Genomic DNA, 8637 nt, shown 5'->3' on the forward strand with positions numbered 1-8637 from the left:
AAAAAATTAGGGGTGAAACTGTAAATAAACTACTCACGAAGCATTTTCAGGAAGCTGTAGAATCCTAAATTTATTCGGATACGACGACACTGGTCCAATCGGGATTACTCACACGGATTTGCAATACTGCGAAAGCCGCGTCCGTCTGTGACATGGCATGAGAAAAGACTTACAGGTACCCCTACCGTAAAGAATGACACATCTGGGCGCGGAAGGTGATCTAGGAGCGGACAACATAGTCTTATTTTGTATGCTGTTGTGTTATAGACTGTCGAATAACTCACTTATATAAAACTGGAAAAACAGTGTCGTTTTTGTGCATTTATCAGACGGCTATATAAGTTACTCTTTATATGCTCAAATGAAAGTTCTCTGTGTATAAAGAGCCACGAACTGTTGATTATTAATTGTCCATTCACTTCGCTCTCATTAGCTGTACATCCGTAGACGAAAAGAAAAAAATCGCACATCCATGCGTTTTTGTCAACTTAACCGAAACTGTATGCATTCGTGATCGTTAATCGTGAACATAAATCAATTAGTCGCGCCTACACCTCCACAAACATTACGTGAGTCACGCAATCATCTTAAAAGTATTACTCTCCAGTTCACGGGATTTTATTATACCTAGAGCCATGAATACTGATAGTACTCAGCACGTTATCTACCTGATCCCTTATCTGTACTATTGCCTGTCACATTCGAATTTCCGTGGGAATTTTTTTGGTTTTCGTATCGGCTCGATGTGGTACGTCACCAACTCAAGCGATATTACACTGAGAACCGCGGAGAAGCAACGTAAGATCACCCAAATATAAGACCATATCTACATATGTCGCATATAAACAACATTCTTATGTAAAATTATCTCACATATTATAACTGCCCTTCGTGTTTGAGTGTACTTTTATCGCGGGACTATCAACTTATTTCTTCCAGAATACCATGAAGTCATCCAGGTACCATTGGTCAAAAACCGTCATCAAATTCTCCGAAAACGTTCATGAATGACACACTACTGACATTCTTCACATCCTATTCAAGTAGCCTCGTCCGTCTAGGTTTACAATGTATAGAAGACGGCTACTGAACTGAAGTCTGATTTCAGGTCACTCAGCAAGTAGCTTGGAATGTCCTCATTTTGTGCCTTGACTATTCAGGTAGACCAGAAACACTTTTACGGTGGAACTTGTTCAGACATCACCTACATTCATTAGATCTGTGTAATCAGGTCAGCCAAGCAACCGAATTGATTGAACGTAGTTTACTCGACGAAGTATTTTGCCATCGGCACATGAAGTCCAACTTGAGGCGACTTCCACACAACTCTGTCGGGCTATGTGTGTGCTGTGAGAGTTTCAATCCGGTCAGCAGACACGTTCCTCCATTATCGCTAATAGTTCGTGCGTTCGGGGGGAGGATTCAGCTATCACAACAGCCCAACAAGTAACGAAGCGAGCAATTTACAAGGGCAGTGACTGTTGGGAAGGATTCACGTGTTCGTACGACTTAGTGATTCCGTGCAACGTTCGCCAGCCATTTTTGTGCCAATTGACTAACTCGATTGAGGAATAAAAAGCAGATTCGATAATTTATCCATTCATATGGTAGCATTTTTATCGAATTTTTAGCAACCATATAGTTCATCGAATTTTCAGCACACATGGATAGGAGTTAGTGTAAGGGAATCTTAAAACAAAGTACAAACGCTGCGATGAAGTTGACGATTCACTGAACTGTTAGTCATGTTCGAAAAAAATGTATGAATCGTCAGCGGGCACCGCAGTTAACACCAGAACTTCTGACATGATTACTTTTTGAAAAACTGCAGCCATCTAGACGAGATTCCAACATAAGTATTTGATGACTAACGAAATCAATCCATAAAAAGAACAGCAGAATGCATTCCATAAAAAAGAACCATTCTAACACCAACGTTTGCCGATATGATGAGCTTTGTTTACGTAAGCAACGTCAATGCCGAATTTGCGAACTTACAACAAATATCCTGTAAATGTCAGCGCGTGTGAGCGGAGACCAATCCCAACAGACGTTCGAGTCATTGTGCGATGTGGAATTCGATCCAGCAGTACTGAAGACAAAAAAAACAATGAGTCCAAATTAACTTCAAACACACCTGGGACCACATTAGTTCCTATGCAAATGAGTGGGGGGAAATTCACCATCACCATCATCACGGACAGCATAACATGAATAGTCAACACTGATGGCGGACCGATGTGGCATGAGAATATAGGTAGGTACCATGGTTGTACGTGGACTAGGATACTGCTGAGGGACGCAGACCTAGATAGGATGACAATCACGGTCCTCAACTAAAGCTTTAGACACAAAATCCTGACCATAAGGCAGCGGTGTTCGACCGGGAATGCATGTGCATTACCATCGTTGGGGAACAAGTTGCTACGCATGTTCTACCCCAAACCTGGAGGGCCAGGAGAATGTGTTGGTCCGACCTCCAACCACTGACCAATCTGGTCTGAGGGACTTCGCGAGTGTCCCATGGACACTCCAAGTGTAACTCAATGGGCTATGGAGAGACACAAACCGTCACACCACGGTAAGTCTCTTCGTGACGGAAGAGAATGTTACACATATATGTACGTGTATATACACAGACAATCGTCGACATTTGGATGACCTTAGTATGTGGTATGTGCGGCGTCACTCAATAACGGAAGCCAGGTTGGAAACGAAAGTAAGGCTGTCAGAGCAGCTGGAATTGAGTACATTCTGAGCAAGTGATCAATTTCCAGCCAAAATTTGTAGCCTAACAATTTGTTCTGGAATGCAAAACAAGAAGTGTGGTTCCAAAAGTCACCAAAACATGTATTAGGACAACAAAGAATCTAGTGACCTAATTTGACAGGAATCAATGCAACAAGCGAAAACAATATAACGATCGTTCAGGAGGGCTTAGAAAAAACTTGTGGTTGATCAGCATGTTGAAACAAGAGTAGTTTCGAAAAGGCTTTCTCAGATAATTTCTGATTCAATTCTGTTCGTCAAGTCTATTGGCAAGGTTCTTGCGGTATTCTCATATTTCCGGTATTCGATATGGACATCATGAACGAGAATAATGCGACGGACATTAACAATAAAGGAGATCAAACGCTGATGTAGCGTGACGACTTACTCTTGGTCACTATGTAAACCAGCTTTGTGCCTGAATTTCTTACAAGTGATTACCTTTTTTGTCATCATACCGAACAGAGTAGACAGAAATGCCATCGAAATTTTAGCATGTCGAAATTAACGTGAGGAACGTAGTACAGCTCGGAAACAAGTTCGAATGCTCATTTTCTCCACTCATTGCACGTTCGTTAACACTTTTTGTTTTATTCAACGTATACTAACATATACTAATGTGATCAACTGCTGCCAAACACAGATTAAATCGTTTGGAGTGAGTGAAGCGACTCAGACGGATTTCCAGATGAAACCCGCAATTGAGGTAAAGATATAAAAAAGATAATTTTTCAGCTGTGGCACCGCTTCGGTGCTTAACTGCTATGCCACCAGAAGGAAGTACGAGGGCTAGAGTACTGCCAGGTTTCCCAAGCCTAGATAGAAGTCGAGATGCAGAGGTCGGGTTTGAACCACAGACGTTTTAGTCAGTAAATTCGCGCCCTAATCACTGAACCATCTGAGCTGGGTTAGAGGAGCAAAACCCTCAGGATAATATACGGTTAGAACGAACCACCGCTATCTATAACGTCAGGCACTGTAGATGGAGGTACCAATTCTGACTGGGAGCGTGAAAGCGTTCAGCTGTAGCACCCTTCCGGTGCCTAACTGCCATGCCACCCGAAGGAAGCACGAGGGCTAGGATACTGCCAGGTTGCCCAAGCCTAGACAGAGGAAGTCGAGTGGCGGAGGTCGGATTCGAACTACGAACCTTCCGGTCAGTAAATTCGCGCTCTAACCGCTTGGGCCATCTCGCCTGGGAGCACTGATATACTGATATGCGGCAGTTCCACAGATATTAGCCTCCACGTCGCACCGAAAAACAACCTGTCGTATCAAGTGCGGCACAAGTTGGCTAAAGCAAATGAAATTATATGGAGATTAAGTGAAGAAGATCAACCTTTGTGAACGATGCGTGTGATGAAGGTTCGATTTGGCGTACAGCGATGACGTTATTTATTGTTCAAAAAATCCAGTATCAATCTGTGAAACATCGCAGCAGACAGTCGCCATGGTGCGAAAACGTATGGCATTAAGAACACACAACGACCGAGGCTGAAATGACCATATTATACTCCATAGAAATGAATGTCTGTAAATGTGAGGTGATTGCTATTACCGACAAGTTTTTGTTCAGTGAGTAGACCAGCCAGGAACACGAAGAATGACTCAGAAAAGAAGGCAACATCATTTGGACACGGACTTCAAGTTTGACCAGTGTGCCAGCGTGAAACCAGAAGAGTTCCTTAACTGTTCCGCACATTTGTGCCAGTCTATGTGTAAGTACAGTGTAAGTACAATGCGAAAAGTATTTTCATTATTGGAACTTATAGAAACGGGAGTCAGTAGCCAAGTTCAAGATACTCAAGGGGTGTAATCGAACTAGCCGCATGTCCGTGATGTTATCCACTGTGCCAAACGGTGCAAAAGTCACGGCACACCCCCTGTGGCTGCATATTATACTGAAGTAAACTTTGCCCTGCGTCTCATATCTTACATCATCTTATACACCCTACACATTCTCATAGAAAAGTAGCACAAAGAAACATTAACTAGCGTCAGAGACAGAACATAGGTCACTAAGGTTCTGAACTCTGGCCAACGAAACTAGACGGAACAAGCTATGGCTTTTTCGCGTATTATTCTATACACGGTTATCCAATAACGAGAACTTTGACAAGAGTTAGAAGACCCTTGTCTTTGTGAAGCTCAATACGTCCAGCTGTCTCACAGTACTAGCGACCTTACTACCAAAAATGGGGTGAACAAACACTAACACCAAGTTACAAGCCAACTACCAATCCAGTGAGCATTTGATCATGCAACTCACCAGTTAATCGTTATCCAACGGGCTCTCCATGCCACCTACATCCCGATAGATGCCCCTTCAGGAGAGATATACACCTGGGCATTTCTGAGGCTGAGGCGGACTGCATATTCACAGTCTGTTTAGGTGAAAAATCGTTCAGCTGTAACACCCTTTCGGTGCCTAGCTGCCGTGCTACCCGAAGGAAGCACGAGGGCTGATATACCGCCAGGTTAGTGAGGAGCTCGTCCTTTAAGTAAAGCTACCATACGCTAAGAAGCAGAAAAGCACTGTACAGCTGTTTCATCCTTATTAAGAATGATCAACAGTGTGTATCTCAAGAAACTCCAGAGAGTTTTGAGCCCGCGACCTCCCGGCTACGAGTTTGAATTCTTAACCGTTCAGCGACGAGCGACTGTGTAGGAGTGTAATTCACTCGCACTTAGACAGGATATAGCGAAGCTCATCCTTCAAACATGGGATCCATATCACCTGGTCACACGTATTGATTGGCTCTTCGAGCAACGACTTCTCACGATGGAAGTTTCACTCATCGGGTTGGAGCTACATGTCATGGGTTTGTTTGATTTCCGGGTCGATAGGCTTCCAAATGGCGAATCTACATGGGTGCGTTTTGCGTGCACTTAAGAAGCGCGATGAAAAGCAGCAGCATACGGGTGCATGGTTTGAATCCACTCAAGTATTCCAGAAGGAGCGGCAGGCGGTGATTGACCATTGCCGGCGGTAACTGACGACAGTGTGGCTAGACCGGGTCGGTTTGTTGGAGGGCCCCAAACAGTCAAACAAATTTCTATGTTCCCAAAGTCGGTACTGCAAAGAAGTCTGTGATCGGTATAATATACAACAGGAGCCATCCATTGTCCGCGTGTCTTGTCACAACCCAAGACGAGTACCTAATTGGCACCTATCCTAGCTAGCTGGGCGTCCATACACCAGCGATCGCAACGATGTATAAGCTTTTAGGCGGTCGTAAAAGAACACTTTCTGTATCAGAGAAACTGTCCTTGGCATGTCGAGCAGTAGTCCGACATGGCGTAAACAAGCATAGCAAAATAAAGGCGATGGACTTCACTGCTCAAAAACTTTCACAGACGTTGACAGACGAACCACACAGAAGTGACTATTGACCGACCGCCCAACACAATACCCATTTTACCATACCCACCTGAAGCAGCATCTGCATCACCAGAGGTGCGCAGGAGGAAGCAAGAGGATAATTGGTTCGATTGCGGCATTTGCGTCCTCGTTTTCGACAGACGGCAAGTGTCAATGCTCATGGAATCCAGCGTATGAGCAAGAGCTGCTTATTGTCCTGCTTGCTTCAAATTGCGAACAATAAGGGCAGATAAGTAGGCCAACTTTTGGGGTTTGAAAACACACTTCGAGGTGTTCAGGTTTGCCAGTGAAATCTGATGCACAGAAGCTGAAGCTGATAGGTGGCGAAGTGTCCACTCTTAAGGCTGGGACCTATGAAGAGAGTATTCAAATTGGAGTGGGGTACAGTCATCATCAGGGGAAGCAACATCAGCGTTGACACTGATGCTTCACTGCCGTACAACCAAAGGCTGTATCTAATTATATTTAGAGCCTTGGAGTCAAAAGAAAAAAAATAGTAGGTGAAGGATAGGACTTAGTGCTGGTTTATGTCGGGTTTTTTGAGGTGCCTACACCTCCAAGCGCTCAATCGAATAATCCGGAAAGAAACTGACAACACGAACGTCACCGAAATCGATCAACCGTCATTCCTCGCAATGTCTCCAGCCAAGTACAGACGAGGTCACTAGGACCTCATCCTAGAAGTAGTACGACATCAACAACACCCAAACTCTTTATAATCTTTCACACCTTTCTGTCACCTCACGGTTTGCGCCATTCTGAAGGAGGCACGGAAACAAAACTCGTGTCGGTAGACAGCGTTGTTTTGCATTCGTAAAACATGGCCGAGCCATCGTAATCGATGGTGTTGGATGTTTTCCAAGACTAAAGTACCTGTTGTATGACCAAATATCCAGTTTCTAATCACCTTTTCACTAATCTGTTGACGCCGTCCAAAACTAACGTTTCTGAGGCATCTACGGCAGTGAAGCATCGGTGTTGAACACTGATGTCATGCCGTCGATGATGATGATGATTCTGAGGCATCGGTGGTCACCATCTGAAGACAACTCACATTATCTGTCCGCAGAGGCCACATTTCGCACGTTTACTGTGGCCTGGTATACGCGAAACTTAAGACCCGGCGATGTTTTTTGAAGTCACAAGTGAAGCAAACTAGGAAGCACGATTCAGGCCTTTGATATTCTTGTACTGACTTCATCAAACACATTTCCGTCAGAGCTAATAGGACTACCGAGGCAAAAGCAGCTTGCTGTCCTGCTTGCTCTTAGTGTGTGAAAATTGAAGGCACTTGAGTAGACAGGCTTTCGGGTGAAAACAGACTTCGAAATGTTTAGGGTTGTTACTGAAATCGGGCATACAGAAGCTGAAGGTGATGCACGGTGAACAATGCGGTCAGTCCTAGTGCTGTAACTTGCAGAGAAAGTATCCAAATCCGGGTAGGGTAGAGGGGAAATGTGAAAAGGAAAAAGGGAGGCGACAGCAAGAACGTTTTCGCATACCCGCCCTGCTATATGCAGCAAGTAAAGGGACCCGGCTGATGGCACCACGCGACGGCCGATATGGCATGTACTTATTTGTATGTGTGCCATTCATGATAGTACGTGGGCTGGGATACAGCCACACCCAGACAGGAGAACGATTAGGGTCCTCAACCAAAAGCACCGGCTCAAAAGCCTGACCTCAATCACTTGCATTTAATGCAAGCGAATCATCATTTAATAAAACAGTTGTCACACCTTTTCAATCAATTGGAAAATGTTGGGAACGATTGGGAAGTCATCGTTTCAGAGGGGTTTGGTAAACAATCGGTGGATTTATTGCTGGGCAACGTTTCGCTTTTGACACAAAAGCTTCGTCAGATCAAGTGAGTAAGTAAGTAGGTACAAAATCCAAGTAGAGTTAGAACCAATTAATCACCCCACCCCCATCTCCAAACCAATTGTCCCAGCACCCTTGGACGAACACAGGTGAACGAAATCTGTGAACGACCCCAAGAGGATTTTTCCATTAAGGTGTCCTAGGCTGAAAAAGTAAGGACGAAAAATCCGGGTTCATCATGAAGACGAACCCCTCTAACCAATCTATCGTAAATCTTAGTCATCCTCACTTATCAACGAACAGCAACATCAGACTGAGCACCCAGCACTGATCAAGTCACCAGTCATAAGGAATCTCACGTATTCGTTTCCTGACTGCCTTAAAACTCAATCAGCAATAAATCCACCGGTTGTTTACCAAACTCCTCTGAAACGATGACTTCCCAATCGGCCCCAAACATTTTCCGATTGATTGAAAACATCTACGGACCATGTGTTTGGAAGCTGTCAAGTGAATATGTTCGATTGGCAAGATTGGGGGCTAACTGGGAGAACCATCGGATTTTCAACATTTAACCACGTTTAACTGATATCCGCCACCGCGCATGTCGTCTCAACCATGATCTTCAGTCCGCACTCTCGCCTGCTGAATTCGAATTAAATTAC

This window comes from Opisthorchis viverrini, assembly GCF_000715545.1.
Source record: "Opisthorchis viverrini unplaced genomic scaffold opera_v5_145, whole genome shotgun sequence".
In the NCBI taxonomy this organism is placed as follows: Eukaryota; Metazoa; Platyhelminthes; class Trematoda; order Opisthorchiida; family Opisthorchiidae; genus Opisthorchis; species Opisthorchis viverrini.